At 38.0% G+C, this 19114-nt stretch overlaps 1 pseudogene; it reads left to right on the top strand.

Annotated features, from left to right (window-relative positions):
* The first annotated feature begins 1225 nt into the window (after nucleotides 1–1225).
* The window catches only part of LOC108281964, a 27963-nt pseudogene continuing 10074 nt past the window's right edge, over nucleotides 1226–19114 (top strand).

The raw sequence follows: 19114 nt of genomic DNA, 5'->3' as shown, positions 1-19114 counted from the left end.
TGTAAGTCATTTAGAACTTGCCTTATGTATCTGGGTGCTCCTGTATTGGGTGCGTATATATTTAGGATCGTTAGCTCTTCTTGTTGCATTGATCCTTTTACCATTATGTAATGTCTTTCTTTGTCTCTTTTGATCTTTGCTGCTTTAAAGTCTAATTTATCAGAGATGAGAATTGCAGCTCCTGCTTTTTTTTGCTCTCCATTTGCTTGGTAAATCTTCCTCCATCCCTTTATTTTGAGCCTTTGTGTATCCTTGCATGTGAGATGGGTTTCCTGGATACAGCACACTGATGAGTTTTGGCTTTTTATCCAATTTGCCAGTCTGTGTCTTTTGATTGGGGCATTTAGTCCATTTACATTTAGGGTTAATATTGTTATGTGAGAATTTGATACTGCCATTTTGGTCCTCGCTTGGTGTTTTGCCCTTTAGTTGATGCAGATTCATCATTGTGTTGATTCTCTTTACCTTTTGGCATGTTTTTGAAGTGGCTGGTACTGGTTGTTCCTTTATATGTGTAGAGCCTCTTTCAGGAGCTCTTGTAAAGCTGCCCTGGTGGTGACGAAATCTCTGAGTACTTGCATGTTCCCAAAGGATTTTATTTTTCCTTCACTTATGAAGCTTAGTTTGGCTGGATAGGAGATTCTGTCCAGCAACGAGGCAGGCTAGTCACTGTCTGCCTGTAGAAGCTTTGCTGAGCTGCTGTGGGCTCCACCCCAATGCCGAGTGAACTTCCCTGCAGTCCTGTTTATATGGGTGTAGCTAGAACTGCCTTGACAATGGTGGCCCGCCTCTGTTGGGGCTGAGTCTCTCTGCAGTGGTGGGTTGCCTTGGCAACGGCGGGCTGCCTCAGCATTGGCTGACTACCTCCACAGAGGTGGGCTGCCTCAGTAATGGCAGACGCCCCACCCCCACAGAGCTTAACCATCTCAGGTTCAGCTTCGCTTGCTGTGAAACTCTCAGTCCAGAGTTTCTGATTGCTGTTCTTTTGTGGGGGTGGGACCAGCCTAGCATGATCATCCGGCTCCCTGCCTCAGTGCCTTTTTTTTTTTTTTTTAAGTTGGTGTTCCAGTCACATGTTGAAGAGGCCCCGCAGTGTGTGTTTTTTCCCGTGCGACAACTCACTGTGCTGGCTTAAACAGCAGCACTGAGATTCGTGGCGCTTTTTTTGCCCTGGAATCTACTGTCCTGGCTCCCTGCTCAGTCCCCTTTTTAAACAGACGAATGGATGACTTATCGTGGCTCCAATCACCAGCCAAAAGGGCACCCGGACTGGTGTATTTTGTATGGAGAACCGCTGCTCCAGGGCGCCGACAAAGCAGCCGCACGGGCAAAGCAGCGCTGGCCAGCACAGCCGCCCTGGCCGAAACAGCCACGCTGGCGACCCATGGAGCTCCTCCGCCTGGGAATTTCCTATTCTGTGGGCAATAAAAATGTGGCGTCCACTCACCCTCTGTGCTTTCACTGGGAGCTGCAATCTTGAGCTGTTCCTAAACGGCCATCTTGGATCCTCCCCCTGGTTTTTTGTTTCTCTTTTTTTTCTTTGGCTCAGGGTTGTGGGACAGTAATAGTGTATTGGTCAAGTTATGTACAGCTAGTGAAAAGTTATTATTTAGGAGAATATATGTTAACAGTTGCAAATTTAATTACACTAGAGCATCAATTAACGTGTGCAAGGAAATGTGTTTCCTCCTTCTAAAGAGACCAGAGGTGAGAAAGAGACAGCAAAGGAAATGGAAAAGGGAAAAAGTAAATTGATGAAGAAATGACTAGACTAAATAGATAATGAAATAAAATATAAAACACACATAAAAGGGGGTCTTTTGAAACAAGAAAAAATAAAAACAGAAGATATGTAGGAAATAAGGAAAAAGAAGTTAATGAGCGAGCTGAGAAGTATAAAGATCAAAGAGAAAAGATAGAAAAAGACAAAAGGAATCCGAGAAAAAGACAAAAGAACTGGAAGAGATATAAATATCAAAGACAAATTAAGGGGGGGTTAGAGGAACAGAAAACTGAAAAAAGGAAAAGAGAGAAAGGGTGTGTAGTGAATAGTGTTGCAAATATTGACACAGATTGATAACTCATCTGTATAATTCTCCCTAGTCCATGGATCTTACCTTTGTTCACAGATAAATGCAAACATAGAAGTGGTTAAGTTAGTAAAGCACTCATAGGCAGTGTCTTTGAAGAAAAAATGTTACAAGGCAGTACTCATGAAGTAATTTTTTTTTAATTACAGCAAATAATTACTAATTTCTGTTGTTTTTACTCGACCTTAAAAACTCTTTTTTCATTAGGGAGACTTTAAATTTCCAACAAATAATTTAATAAATAAGACTCAGTACCTGAGTTTTGTTTAGCTTTACAACTGCACTGATGCAAGCAAAATGGAAACTTTTTTGTCCTGTGAATTGCTCATTCAAATCTTTTGCATGTTTTATCGAGTAATAGAAAAGAAGGTTGTGTGTTTCTATCATAGGAGAGAAAATACTAAAGTAACCCATAAAAAAATAAACATTTTTGTTCTGTTAGATTTCCGGTAAAAGACTATTTTTTGCCCCAGCAAATACATTTCAGTGTGAACAGTTATGAAGAAGGGTACACCCCTGTGGCCTCTGTGTGATCTTGGTGTGCTTGCTTTACAATAGAGGTATATGTGAGCAAGATAGGCTGTAAATAAAAATCACTAAAAATAAGCCCCATTTCTTCATAAATTTCATAACAAACATCAGAAGTACGTTCTCTTCAGGGAGGAATAAGAATCTAACTTCTAATTTTGGATAGCACATAGATACAGGGATATTTTGCCTCATTGCCTGTGTTATTGAGTTTTAAGCCATATGTTCCTGGCTTTCATTCACAATATTTACACCACTGGTGAGATGATAAAATTTGAGCACAGTGAGTCCTATTCAGACCTGATTTAATAGCTCATCTTTATTTTAGAATATATTCATCAAACTAAATCATATGATTCAAGGAAACTTTTCTTAAACCAGGCAGAAAGACCATTCTGAGTTAACATTACAGAAAGTTTCCTCTTCTACTTGTGTAAAGAGGAATTGAAATGATAGTATCAAGAATAGAAGTAACATTTATGTATTAATATATTTTTGTCTTTCCTAAAGTGTAAGATTTGAATATATTTCTTATTCTGGGTGCTGGCATCGGAATTATTTCCTCTCTCACGCGTTTCCATATCCCACACACATCCTCTACCCCTCATGTTCCACTTGATTGAAAGGGAGATCACATGAAAACCAAATGATGTCCTTACATCAGTACGCTCCTCTACTACCAGCTCCAGAAAGAGACGCAGATGCCCTGACAGCCGTCTGGCCCAATCCTCTCCATTCATCCACTGCAATATGGTAGATGAGCAATTGCTCTATTTCAGATCCCAGAAACGAAATTATCTTTGGAATTAACAAGCAGCATCGCCTCCCCACTACTAATTTTTCCACCATTACCTAACTTGAAAACTTCTAAACATGTAAGCCTATAGATGACATTAGTCAGTAACAACAGGAAATCTTACCATTTCAATCAATCCCCTGCAGTCTGCCTCTTAAAACCCTAAATAAATGCCATGCATGGTGACAAAGATTCTTTGCTTGTCCAAACTTTAGTCAGGCTCCTGAACCTTCTACTAGGCCCATCCATGCTCTTTCTTATAAAATCCAGTTCTATAAAAAATCTTGCTAAATCAGTTTAGCAAAAATTCCCCGCTCTCAATATCTGATCAACTTCCTCATCCTCCACCATCCCCCAAGTGATGTCTGGTCACCCTGGCCTGTCGTTGGCAAGAATCTTGTTAGGTCAATTTAGTCTGAATCCCTCCTATTCTAATGTTACCTCTGAGTAACTTTCCATGCACTGACCCCTACCCTGCTTTTGGCTGTAAATTCCCACTTGCCCTTGTATTCAGAGTTAAGCCCAATCTCTCTCTCCCATTTCAAAATCCCATTGTGGTGGTCCTGAATAATGTCTTCCTTACCATGTTTCAACAAGTATCATTGAATAACATTTTCTCTAACAATAGTTTAATTTGATTTTTTATTATCATCAGAGACTGTATATGAAATCACACTGGCTTCTCTGAGAAACACTAAATAAACTAATAGTGTTCACAAGTAAGATAATGTTAGGTTGGAGATGAAAATGAGCTCACAAGTTTTGAAAATCAGGTTTCAAAAGAAAACTTACTTGTCAGGCTCTTTGGTAACCAAAATGGATTCAAATCCAAGATTTTGGATTCTTATTCCAGTGTTCTTTCCACTGTACCACATGACCTTTTTAAGACCATGTAGAAGGTCTAAATAGACTTCTTCTACATGGTCTGTTTAGAATATGACCTTCTACATAGAAGGTCATATGTAGAAGTTTCTAAATAGACCTTCTACATGGTCTATTTAGAATATGAATCATTAATGTCTGCTGATTTTATTTGACTCAATATTAGTAATACATTGAAAAATTGTTAGTAAATTTTTAAAAATTATTAGAATTCTTGTTAGCTAGCAGCTTAAAATAATCTTCTGGGTCATTTTTGGAGCTGTCACTTAATTCATTGGGCCTCTGACCAAGCAGTTCTCATCTTAATTCAAGTATTTTCAGGTTAGCAAGCTCAATAAAGAAAACAGGGATAGTAAGAAGAGGTAAGAAGTTAAGAACAATTGGGAAGACCATATAATAGAGTTATTCATCAAAGTCACAAAGTCTGAGACTAGTCAGATTTGTGTTCTAGTCCTGGATCTTCTACTTACTATTTGTACCAGATTAGCCAAATTACTTAACAACTCTACACATCAGCTTCCTCCTATCTGACTGGAGGCAATAATAGTACCCAACTCATAGAATTTTTGTGGATTCTAAAAGTGAAAATGCACCTATTCAATAGTATAATTATACTATAGTACCTATTCTATAGTACCTGACATTTAATGCCCAAGAAAAGCTGACCAAATCCCAATACCTCTATGGAAAATTTTTTAAATGGTCATGTCTGGGAACTATTATCCAATCCTCTCATCCAGGTGTATTCCAAAATCAAGGCTTTTGCAGAATGGCCATAAGAAGCTTCATAGGGAGTGTGCATCATCTACCCATTCCAGAGGTCATCAGCTTCCAGTAAGTGAATCACTTATCTGCTAGGTTCAATGGAGAGAATGTTAGAAAAATCATTTTCTTTGCCACTGAAAGGCTGAAAGCAGATTGTGATGTATCCCACAGCTCAAGAGAGAAGCCAAGATGGGAAAGTGCTCAATTTGGTTAAGCTTATTTACTGACTCATCCCAGAACAGTTGTGCTTATATTAAAATTTTATATATGAAATGTACATAAAAATGCACACAGATGGGATGAGCATATGCAGGCGTGTGTACACACACGTGTACACACAGAGTCAACCTTTTTTAATGATAATGAAGAAAACCTAGATATGCCTAGAAAAAAACAAAAATGCCCTTTACTCTTTGGAATTCACTTTCAGATTTGGGAAGAAAGATTTACATTCCAAATTATGTTTTGCCTTGGCAAATATTAGCCTTCCCCAGGCACATAAGGATTAACAACACAGTAAATCATGCTGGATAGCAGGAAGAAGACAATTTGAATTAAATATTTAGGACTGGCCCTCAGCTGTCAATGGCAGGGACAACATACTGTCACTGTTGCATCTACACCTAGCACAATGACAGGCACATAATATGTCATTATTCAACACTTATTTTGCAAGTGAATAAAAAGAAATAAATTCTCATGTGAAATTCAATATATATTAATCTTGAGACAGTAAGGCATCATCATCTCAATGCCCTAAGTCAATATTAAAAAATTCTCTTTTCTTAACAAAACTAAACTAATAATTATATTCATAACTGAAATAACTTGGACTTTTAGGTTTTTATAAGCTTTGAGAAAGTGGTTCATTCCACATTTATTGAGTTCTTACTAAACTTCAGCACTGTCCTGGGCACTAGATATACAAATATGAAGAAGACATCATCTTTCCTTATCATCTTTTCTTTTTTCTCACAGCCTATTATGAGGGTAACATTTCTAGAGATATAAGTAAAACACAGTGTGAATGCAATGTTATAAAAAAGTGAACATGAGAGTCAATCCGGCTCTAGGCAATTGTGCTAGAGACTCTTTGCTCCTACAGAGCCTTTCCCTTCTTTCTTCACCCTATTCTGCGCTCCTCAAGTGCCATCTTCTCCATGCTCCTGACCCTTGCCCCTTCAGACCTATGGATGGTAATAACCTATCCACACCTATGTAAGTAGTATCATTAGTATCATTACCTCAGATTAATCAATTTGAGTGCACCATCTGTTTCTTCTTAGGAACTTGGGTGGTAGATTTTTTTTTGGTGTTTTTACTGTAAAATGAAGGAGCACTAGATGACCACTGAAGTCTGTTTCAATTTTAAAATTTCACACACCTAAAATTCTACTCAAATTTAAAATACTTTGAAACTACAGAAACATTTTTCAGTTATGATTTTGTTCAGGAAGACAGAAACCATTCTAGGTATTTTGAACAGGAAAGGATTTAATATTGGAGATTAGAACGTTACAAAAACATGGGAGGGGATGAGGGAATGAAAGTAAGGAAAAGTTGCCACTAGAATTCAGGATATTAGGAAGTGCATTGATGAGCTGTGCCTGCAGCACAGAAATAAATTATTTGCAGTGGATGCCCTGAAGCTGCTAGCAAAACCTCATACTTGCTACAGCCTGCCACTGGCACAGAATACTGATGGCTTCTACTTCTCTCCCATTTTCAAATTCTTGCGTGAATTTCTCTCTTGATCAAATCTAATATCCAACTCTGTGGCAATAATTCTTGGAAATATTATATCCCAGTCAGGTAGTCTCTGCATGCATGCAAAAAAAAATGTTTAACAGAGAGGAAATAATGTTTAGCTCCCTTGAATCTGGCATAGCACTTTAATTATATTTGTAATTAAAGTTTGATTGCATTTTATTATATAAGTAATATATGAGCATTATTTTAAAAATCAAACAATTAAAAAAGATAGTTGATAAGCAAAGTTGTTCATGAATCTTTAGATGTAGTGTGAGAAGAAATCATCTTTATCATTTCTATTTTAGTGCTTTTAGTAGTCTCTTTTATACCTCCAAATACTGTGCTTACATCTCTATTTGTTCACCTGTCAATCCTAAAATGTATCTACTGTACTGCCTCCCTTAACAGCAGCTTAGGAAATTAGCTCACTTACATGATTACTCTAAGACTCCTCTCTAAATTTGACACTTATAATTTTTATTTATTGATTACAATTATTCATTTGTATGGTAAAACTAAAGCTTTATTTCTTTGTCCTTCTAACTAGGACAATATCGCTTCATTTGATGTTGTTCAAAATTGTCAGATAATCATAATAATGCCCTTCATGAGTTCTCTCAGTATTTATGGGAAAAAAATGAAATATATATAATACAATATTATGATTATATAATAACACTTATTGAGAAAATAAGTAGTATGAATGGATCCACAAAAAAGGAAATGAACTCCAAACTCATCAAATTTGATTTGTTACAGGGAGAATGTAAAAAGAAAATTAGCAAATGGATTATTTAAAACTCTATCACCAATGTTCAACATATTCATTATTAAAACACAACTTCATATTGAACTTATCACAAATATTTTTGCTTTTGAATGAACCCCTGGTTACCCCTCTTTTTTGAAAGAATAATGCCTTCAACTTATTGCTAAGATAATCAGCTGATGAAATCATATTTTTAAAAGTGAATCCACATCTGAATCAGTTAGAAAGAGGTTCTGACCAATGAAACTGAAAACCAGCCAGGCACGGTGGCTCACGCCTGTAATCCCAGCACTTTGGGAGGCCAAGGCGGGTGGATCACCTGAGGTCAGAAGTTCGAGACCAGCTTGGCCAACATGATGAAACACCATCTCTGCTAAAAATACAAACAATTAGCTGGGTGTGGTGGCAGGTGCCTGTAATCCCAGCAACTCGGGAGGTTGAAGCAGGAGAATCACTTGAATCCAGGAGGTGGAGGTTGCAGTAAGCCAAGGTCGTGTCATTGCACTGCAGCCTAGGGAACAAAAGCAAAATTCTGTCTAGAAAGAAAGAAAGAGAGAGAGAGAGAGAAAGAAAACTAATTACCAGTATCAACCACCAGCAACAGATGGAGGGAAGGAAGGAAGGAAGAAAGAAAGAAAGGAAGGGAGGAAGGACAGAAGGGAGGGAGGGAGGAAGGAAGGAAGGAAGGAAGGAAAAGAAAAAAAGAAAAGAAAAGAAAAAAGAAAACAAAACCAAAAGCCAGTATCAACCACCAGCAACAGAGAAAGGGAAGGGAAGGGGAAGGGGAAGGGGAAGGGGAAGGGGAAGGGGAAGGGGTGGGGAAAGAAAGAAAGAAAGAAAGAAAGAAAGAAAGAAAGAAAGAAAGAAAGAAAGAGAAAGAAAGAAAGAAAGAAAGAAAGAAAGAAAGAAAGAAAGAAAGAAAGAAAGAAAGAGAAAGAAAGAAAGAAAAAGAAGGAAAGAAAGAAAGAGGAAGGAAGGAAGGAAGGAAGGAAGGAAGGAAGGAAGGAAGGAAGGAAGGAAGGAAGAAAGGAAGGAAGAAAGGAAGAAAAAGAAAGAAAAAGGAAAAGAAAAGAAGAAAGAAAGAAAGAAAGAGAGAGAGAGAGAAACAGGGAGGGGAATATCACACACCGGGGCCTGGGTGGGTGGCTAGGGGAGGAATAGCAGGGGGTGGGGGGATTAGGGAGGGATAGCATTAGGAGAAATATCTAATGTAGATGATGAGGCGATGGATGCAGCAAACCACCACCATGGCAAATGTATACCTATGTAACAAACCTGCAAAATCTGTACATGTACCCCCAGAGCTTCAAGTATAATTGACAAAAAATTAAAATAAAATAAAATACAAACGATTTCTTGACCCATCATCTACCATTCCATTTCTTAACTTCCTTTTGTCACAAAGTCTCCCAAAGGATTCTTAAATCCATTCTAATTAGGTCTTTACCTACCCACTGTCACTACTCTGATGACACAAATTTCAAAGTAATCTGCGATGTCTGCGTCACTAAGTCCAGTCATTGCTGCTTTTATCTTACTGGACCAATCAGCTGCATCTGTCACAGTTGACATTTTCTCCCACTTTGTACTCTTTCTTTCTTTGACCTCAAGGACACCACTCTTGGTTTGTTTGGGTTTTTTCTACCTCACTGGTTTATCCTTAGGTTCCTTTGTAGATTTTCTTCTTCATTCTGAACTCCTAATGTTGGAATATTCCAGAGCTCACTAATTGTCTATTATTTCTCCTCTTCATTGGTAATATCACCCAGTTTCATATGTTTAAATGCCATTGACCTATTCCAACATAACTTCAGCTAAGACCTCTTCCTAAACTCTAGACTCCTATATAACTTCCAGCTTCTTATTTGATATTTCCACTCAGGTGTCTAAGATACACATTAAATTTAAATCTCCAAAATTGAATTTCTGATAATCTACTGCAATCTATATCTTTCTGTCTTTTCCAGCTCAACTCATGACAACTTCATCCTCCCAGGTTGTTCAGGCCAAATCATTGAATTCATCTTTGACTTTTCTTCCCTCTCATGCAATATTCAAGCTGTCATTAAAATATATACACACATCCATCCCTTCTCAAAATCTCCAGTTACTAGATTGACAACCACTATTTTGAGGAAATTTTACTGCAATATTTTACACAGTAGGTTTGGGAGTTGTTTGGAGGGATTTTTTTGTTTGTTTGTTTTCCTCTGCATTTGTCTTTCTATGGCACGACACCTGCAAAATTTGTTTTTAAATGTTGAGTGAAATTACTCATGGTGCAACACCCTAGAATGGCTCCACGTTGCCCTTTAATAATAAAAGTCACAACCTTAGAATTATCCATAAAATTTACATGTCTGGCCCCATTACCTCTGACTTTATCTTCTGCCATCCTCACCCTGCACTCACTCCTCTTTCATTACACCGGCCTCCTTGATGTTCCTCAAATACATCAATCTTGTGAGAACCTTGGGATTTTTGCATTAGCTCTTCACTCTTTTCCAAATGTTCTCTCCCAAGTCAATACATCACTTAATCTTCCAACTTATTCATTATTTGCTTGCAAAGCTCTGTAATGGTTAATTTTCTGTGTCAAGTTGGCTGGACCACGTTGCCCAGATATATGATCAAATAGTAATCTGAATGTTTCTAAGAGGGTATTTTTGGATGAGACTGAAATTTAAGTTGGTTGACTTTGAGTAAAGCAGATTGCTCTCCTTAATCTGAGTATGCCTTATTCAATCAGTTGAAGGTCTGAACAGAATAAAAGACTCACTTCTCCCTAGTAAGAGGGAATTCTGAAGCATCAGCTCTTCCTGGGTCTCCAGGCCACTGACCCACCCTGCAGATAAGGGGCTTGCCAGCCTTTATAATCTCAAGTCAATTTCTTAAAATACATCCCTCTTTCTCTCATAAATATATGTATACACACATACATATACTCATACATATATATACACACATACATGTACATATGTATATATATATACATCCCATTTTCTCTGTTTCTATGAAGAACTCTGAACATAAGCTTTTTCCTAGAGTTTCCTATTCTGACAACTCTGTTTAAAATTATTGCACTTTCCTCTAATTCCATTGTCCCCTATCCTGCTATAAATGTGCCATTTCAACTATTGTTTTGCTACATTATCCCTCTATCTATATATTATCTATCTATCTATCATATATTACATTTATTTACTAAATACCCCCTTCCACTTGAATATAAATTTGATGAGAGCAGGGATTATTTTTTCTGTTTTATTCACTGTAGATCTGAACCATCTGCAAATAGGCTTGGCATGTAAGAAACTTAATACATTTTTTTATTGATTGATTGAAAATAAAAATATACACAAATTTTGGAAAGTTGATATTGCACTCAAAATACAAGTCAAAAGAATACCTACAATGTGAATTAATTTATATCTACTAGAAATATTAAAATACAAAACATTTATAGAAACATTTGTAATAAAATGTTTTTAGAAGAAATGCTTTTTGTCTAGAAGTGAACAAGGAGAATCCGTTTGGAGACCTCCAGTTACTGGTTCTTAAGCCTGGTTGTAAGGACATAGATGGTAATTTTATTATTATTCTTTAAACTTCACCTAAACATACCTTTGTCACATATAAGATCTATCTTAATAAAAATAAAGAACAAACAAAACAAATTATATTTCTTGTACACTTGAGTTTCTGAGGTGAATTTATACACATGCAGTGCTTTTTTTGATATAAACAAATGCTGCTTTTGCAATGTCATTTGATCCTCAAAATCTCCTATCCTCACTCTATAGATGTGTAAGCTGGAATCAGAAGTGTAATAACTTCCTCAAGTTATAAGGCTAATCACTGGAAGAATGAGGAATAAAACTTGGCTCTCCTAATTTCAGAGATTTGGACAGGAAAATACAGTGATATTTTATACCTCTGTGTAAATATACTGGGTTCACAAAGGGTGTAAAATGTATTTAGTAACTTTGAGAATGTTGAAAGCAACTTGACATTAATTTATGGAATTAATTAATCATGTTGATTCTTATTTTCTTGCATAAAATACTGACCATCATGTGATGTTGACCTGAAATTTAAATCCAAGCTTCTAACCTAGATATTTTAAAGTCCCATGATATGACTACAACCTTCATCGTCTCATCCTCTACATTCTACTACAGTTATGGAGGAGTATTTTGAGAGCATAAGAAGTCCTTTTATATTTCCCTTGTTGTGATTATACTTTTATCCTAAGACACCATCCTACCTTCTTCTTGCTTATTAGACTATTGGCTCTCCCTCAAAGACAGCTTGTACATCTCCTACCTCCACATAAGCCATCTCCAAAATCCCAATTTGGAATTAATTGCTACCTTCTTGGTGCAACCATTATGGCATGTTGAGAATTTTATTAGAACAACTCTTTTACTCTGTCTTGTAGTACATTTTATGCTCTATACTGAATTATAAGTTACTCAAGAAAATAGAGTCAATCTGGTTAGGCACACTGCCTCATGCCTATAATCCCGGCATTTTGGAAGGTCAAGGTGGGAAGACCATTTGAGGTCAGGAGTTCAAGACCAGCCTGGCCAACATAGTGAAACCCCATCTCTACTAAAAATACAAAAATTAGCCAGATGTGATGGTGGGTACCTGTAATCCCAGCTACTCAGGAGGCTGAGGCAGCAGAATTGCTTAAACCTAGGAGGTAGAGGTTCCAGTGAGCCGAGATTGTGCCATTGCACTCCAGCCTGGGCAACAGAACAAGACTGTATCTCAAAAAAAAGGGGAGGGAGTTCTAAGTGCATTTTTATTCACCATCAAATGACATATAATGGTATAGTGTATTATTTCAATAACTGCTTAAATTTAGCAATGCACTCATAAATAAAAAATAAATCCTTAATGACTTTCATCTACATGAAATCTTAAATCAGTTTTTCTTAATTTTGAAAGCTGAATTTAAAAGATAATCTACTGATATGTTTTTTTCTTACCTGAAAATACAATCGTGTAAATAACATGGCATTCAATCCTATCATGATTATTATTACTATTATTGATCATAATGTTGGTTAAGGGTTTATTTTTGAGTCTACAAAATCCAAACAAGAGTGTTTGCTCATGGAGGGAGAAATCAACAGTTTATCTAACTCCTCCTAAAGATTAGATGCAGATAAGAGTGTCAGGTCTGACCATTAGTACTACTAATTTAATTCTTCATTTGTTATATAGTATTTCAGATATGCTGAGACAGCCAAGAGGCTGTGAATCAAATCTGGTAATCTCATTCTTTGCATGTACAGGCACGTTTTCAGCAGCAAGGCAAGAGTCCACATAAATGAATCTATTGATCCTTTTCAAAATTCGACTGCAAACCAATTTAGAATCAGATTTATTAGATGTCAAGTGCAGCAGTTGTAGCAAGATCAGTGACATAATTAAGGGCACTGTTGAGTATTAGGAAGAAAATGAGAGGGTATTTTTTTTTCCTATTAAAGAGTAAGAAACGCTAGTTGAATACCAATAATTTGGTTGCTCATGAAAAGCGCAAGTCACATTAATATTTAAGTCTCTTAATGGTCTCTAAATCCTGCCCATTTGGCACCGAGACCATATGACAGGTTATATAATAAAGCACTCCCAAGGAAGTCTTCCTTAAAAACTTTTTATTTTGAGATGCCACTCATACTCTGCTCTATAATGTATCACACTGATTTTTCACTACCTGTCTAAATAAAATATCATATTAAACATTTCCTCTGGGAGAACATTCAAGCTAGAAGAAAACAAAATCCAACTAAATTGATATTTATGAAACCGTGTCATTAGAAAAAATAAGTAGTTGTTTATATGATCAAATTAAAGACAAATGCACCTAGGCTAAACTTGCCTTCCGTTTCTGCATACACCAACCCTGCAGTCAGCTTCTCACGTGGCAAGAAATGTGAGTCAGCAATTACTTGCATCATCACCATTTTCAGTGATTCCAATGAGGAGTCAGTGATTCATTCACTTTTTTAGTTTGTTCTAGAGCCCTGTAAGTTATCATACATTACAAAAGACCCTCGGTAAGAACTGCATTCAACAATTATTTCAATATTTCTGCTTTTATTCACCAGCCAGTCTCCATTTTTTTCTAAATATTTTACCCTTTCTGGATATATTATATTAAAGATTGTCAATCTAATATCTACAATAAAAATCTCATAATTCTATGTGACCTCTAATTTCCTACTTTTCCTCAGCAGCCAAGCCTCAGCAAAGAGCAGTTCATCCTTGCTGCCTTGTCTATTTCTTCAAGTCTCTTTTATTTCTTCTTTACTTCTCCCTTAAATTTGGTATGGTAGTAGTGACCCTTCATTCGAACTATCCCGAAGGACACTCGGCAGTTCTGACCTGCTGCCTGTCTTGGCCACATTATAATTTTGACCCCTCCCTCTTTTCCTAAAGCCTCCACTTCCTTGGCTTTCACAGCCTGCCCTTGTGCGCTCACTTATTTCAGACCAATCCTTCTTGCTTTCTTTCACAAATTCTTCCTCAGATGTCCGCCAACGGGATGTAAGAAAACTGGTTTATGATACTGCCAGGGGTATTCTTGGAGGAAGGGGATATCACGCTCGTCCTCACCTCTTCCCACTAGATAGGGTGTAGATGTGATATCTGGAGGTCGAGGAGCCATCTTGGCCCCTGAGGTTGATCCAAGTGTTGAGAATGGAGAATTAACAAGATAAAAAGCATTATTGATAATAATGTAGCTACTCTACCAGCCTTAAATTGATTATGTTTTTTGTTATGTTTTGACATCTTATGGGCCTTGCTGGCCAGGGTAAGACTGCTCTTCTCGGGTATAACAAATTCCTGGAAATACTGAACAATTTGCCCGCTAGCACGCCTTTCACATGCAAACCATCTAATCCTGGTTCTATACCTCCAACCACCTCCTTAATCTTAATTCACACAGCAAGCCACTATTTCCCCTGTAGTAAATCAACCCAGGGCCAGATTCCAGACAACTAGGGACAGACCCTATGTCTGAAGACCTACTGGAATTATTCAAACTCACCAATCTAGACTGTTTACCCTCAGCTTCCCACAGAAATACCTCTAAAGGCTGTGGACTCTGCCCCCACTCCCCTCTCCGGCTTTGGCCTCTCTAACCAATTCTAGCGCTTCCTGTTTAGCCTTGCATGGCTGCATCTCTTGTTTCCAGAGAAACTGTAACAATAAACTTTTCCTTTTAATGACATTGACTTCTCCATGTAGTCACTCAGTCACCTTTATGAACTAAGACCTAGTCACAAATCTTGTACTCTTATCTCTGAACCTTATTGACATGAGAAAGACATAAATGTTCATCTTATTGATATTACTGTTACTTTTGGCCAGGCATGAGGGCTTATGCCTATAATCCCAGCAGTTTGGGAGCCAAGGTAGGAAAATCACATCAGCCTGGGAGTTCAAGGCTGCAGTGAGCCATAATCTGTTATTTTCAGTTTTCTATCATTTACAATCAAATATTGTAATATAGACATATATCATCAGTGTATTCCACAAACCCCTTAATAGAGCATGTTCAGATAGTGTCCAATATTCCATCCCCTCAAATGTCTCCTTACTCTTATTCTTTCTTTTTCAAAGAATGTTACCATGATCTACTTATAGGAATCCAGACCACAAATGCGAGAATCATCCTAGAATCCTTCTCTACCTTCGTGGCCCACATCCAATGACTACCTAGGGCTTTTTCACTTCACACCATTCCCTAAATATTTCTTAAGTATATTCCTGTCCCCTTTGTGTATGAACTACGTCTGCCTTGCACTTCTTTCCTGTACTAATAAATAACACTTAGAATAAAATACACGTGTTCTATTATAGCCTAATATCCGCTTGCATGACCTACTCTTCTACTTAAACAAGCATAGCTTTCTCCACTATCCCCTACCCTCCTTGGCCTCCAGGCATTATGCCATCCTTTCTGTTTCTTGGAGATCTTATTTCTGTTTCAGAGCCTTTATATCAGCCGTTCATTCTGCATGGATAACTAATCCTTTCCCCAGGCTTCTCACATGGCTGGTTTCTCCCTCTTCAAGTCTGAGTAAATGTCATCTCCTCAAGAGGCTTTTCCTGATCACACTATTTAAATTACTCTCTAACACACGCAGATATACAGCTGCCCTCTCTTACACGACTACACTTATTTTCTTTATCATATTTATCACATCTGGAATTATCTTGCTTGTACGTTGTTTACTTGTTTGTTGTTCATCTCTCCATGAGATAGCAAGCAGATTAAGATAGACTTCATCTGTTTCTTCATTCCTACATCTTTTTTGCCAAGCATATAGGAAGTGCCTAAAATATGCGTTGAATAAATTAATGATTTCTCTGTTTCTAACCTGGGTCTCCCTTTTTGGACCTATCCTCCTTGCTGATGCCAGAATGGTCTAGACAGAATCTAACTATGAAACAATACTAATAAAAACTTTTCAAGGCACTACCAGGTGTTCCCAAGTTTTAATGTGCTAAGAAACACCTTGAGGTATTCAAAACATAGATTCCCAGGCCCCCTCTTAAGAGATTGTGATTTGGTACACCTGACTTAGTGTCTGAGGAAATGCATTAAATGTACTTTTAAACAGCATTCTACTGTGGGAGGCCGAGGCGGGTGGATCACGAGGTCAAGAGATCGAGACCATCCTGGTCAACATGGTGAAACCCCGTCTCTACTAAAAATACAAAAAATTAGCTGGGCATGGTGGCGCGTGCCTGTAATCCCAGCGACTCAGGAGGCTGGGGCAGGAGAATTGCCTGAACCCGGGAGGCGGAGGTTGCGGTGAGCCGAGATCGCGCCATTGCATTCCAGCCTGGGTAACAAGAGTGAAACTCTGTCTCAAGAAAAAAAAAAAAAAAAAGCATTCTAGGTGATTCTGAGGCAGGTGATTCATGAAACATGCAGAGTAAAATTCACATTCCTTAACCTGGCCTACAAGGACTTCTGTCACCAGGCATTTACCTGGCCCCAGGTCCATTCCCTGCCATGTCCCACCTGAATTTTTGTTCAAGTTACGCTGAGATGCAGTTGTTCTTCCAATACACTTGATCATTTCTTGTACCTGAGTTTTTACTTTTGTTGTTCCTAGTCCTATTTCACCTAGCTGCCTCTACCATTCTGCAAGATTCATCCTTTCGAGAAACATTTCCTAAAATCCTAAAAAATACACAATACTGCTAGATAAACAAGAGGCTCTCGTTTGCTTGCTTGCTTTTTTTCTGAGATGGAGTTTTGCTCTGTCACCCAGGCTGGAGTGCAGTGGTGAGATCTTGGCTCACTGCAACCTCCGCCTCCCAGATTCAAGCGATTTTCCTGCCTCCGCCTCCCAGATTCAAGCGATTTTCCTGCCTCAGCCTCCTGAGTAGCTGGGATTACAGGCACCTGCCACTATCCCCAGCTTATTTTCATATTCTTAGTAGAGGTGGGGTTTCGCCATGTTGGCCAGGCTGGTCTCAAACTCCTGACCTCAGGTGATCTGCCCCCCTCAGCCTCCCAAAGTGCTGGGATTACAGGTGTGAGCCACTGGGCCCGGCCTGCTTTTCTTTATCTATCTATAGCAATGGAGGAAAAGATTTGAACATCTAGTACTTACAGTTCCATTTCTAACTATGGTGATCTCCCTTTGGTTCAAAAATGATATGGAAAGATTCTGTTTGTAAAATGTTATGAAAACATATTTTTTTGGAGGACTCTGGATTGTGTAGTAAAGCCAACCCAATAAACAGACAGCATCAGAAAGTAGATTTTTCTATCTTTTCTCTGGTTATATTGAAAACAGAGCCTAAACAGAAAGTTTCTGTGCTATTTTCTTGGAAGTGTGCAATCTCAGAGAATCAGAAGTGAGAGCTAGGGCAGTGAGCAACAGAAGAAAGAGAGAAAACTCAACATGACATTTTACAAAGCTGACCACAGCCTCATAATAAATGCAGCTGATTGCTCAGTCTCATGAATGAAGCATCTGCAATAAGCTGTTTGAATGACTCCATCTTAAAATAGACCACGGTGAGGAGGAAAGGAGTATTTTTCTGACAGCACCCTCTTCATCCATTTCCCATGCCCCACAAGGAGTTAACTCCTCCAGACTTGCATGTTGTATTTCCTGGTTTCTGAACACAGCTGCTGTCGTAGGCAGACACAATTGGGCTTTCTTGTTAGGCAGTGCTTCCAGCACAGTGAATAGAGTAGGGCTTTCATGGGAACTACCATTTCTGCGTCCTGCAGGTCTTTCATTAGTGCCAGTCTCCACAGTCCTTCCCAGTATTGCTTCCAACTAAACATCTTGGCCAGGATGTGGGAGGATATTTTCAAGAGCTTCAACGAATTCCTTTTATTGTAATGACTGTTACTCCATAGATAGACATACACAAGTCAGAAATTCTGCCAGCTGCTAATTCTATGTGTCCCAAATACACATTCAGAATCTCCAGAAATAACTGCAAAATGGGCCCTGTGACTAAATGAATATGGTGTGAAATAAGCTTGAGTCCAGGTCTCAGTCTTTGGGAGATGAGGATAATGTTTTCGGTTCCCTAGTATTAATGTTATTCAGACCTCACAACTAACAATCCTGATTCCTCGCTACAAAGTTTTCCTGGAAAATGACATCAGGTCTGTTTAAGGAAGGATCAATGGAGTGGTTATCTCATATACTTCTAATGGTATCACAGGATTCTTCAAAAAGAATACCAGGCTAACCTCCAATCACAAGGCTCTGGGTTTGTTAACTAATTTAGATTTGAAAACTCAATGAAAGACCATGATTTTTTCCCTGCAAGAACAGACACTAAACTTCTGCTTGCCAGCTGTGTTTTTTTAAGTAATAAAATAGGGTAACATCCTAGTTGAGCTTCCATCTATCTCATTGTTCAGAGTCTCATGATCCATTAGCTATCATCATAACTCTCTGTGATTCCAAGCACCATTTTCATCATTCCAGTCTTACTGCCTACTATAGTTGTTATGTTCACCTTTCCTCTGACAGTTCAGTGCCTCTGCCTGGCTTCTGTAAGAGTATAATCTGCGGGGATAGAATGGTGGGTAATTGTTTGATGGGTGCAGAGTTTCAGTTGGGGATAATGATAAGAGTTCTGGACATGAGTACTGGTGATGGTTACACAACAATGTGAATGTACTTAGTGCCACAGAACTATATACTTTAAAAAAGTGAAAATGATAAATTTTACATAATATATACTTACCAAAATAAAAAAGAACCAATCCAGTCCAAAGTTATTATCCTCATAAATATCATTAAAAGCACAACAGCCACATAATACCAAATGTGATTTCCTATACCTCATGGAGCTTAGTAATAATAGCTGCTTTGAAATCATTATCTGATAGTTGACACAGTGTCCTATAAGTTGTTCTAGTGCCCAATAAGTTATCATACATTACAAAAGACCCTCGGTAAGAACTGCATTCAACAATTATTTCAATATTTCTGCTTTTATTCACCAGCCAGTCTCCATTTT

The sequence above is a fragment of the Cebus imitator genome, unplaced genomic scaffold (assembly GCF_001604975.1).
Source record: "Cebus imitator isolate Cc_AM_T3 unplaced genomic scaffold, Cebus_imitator-1.0 Scaffold12, whole genome shotgun sequence".
NCBI lineage: Eukaryota > Metazoa > Chordata > Mammalia > Primates > Cebidae > Cebus > Cebus imitator.
The sequence above is the reverse complement of the archived record's forward strand: the minus strand, read 5'-3'. Positions and strand labels throughout refer to the sequence as shown.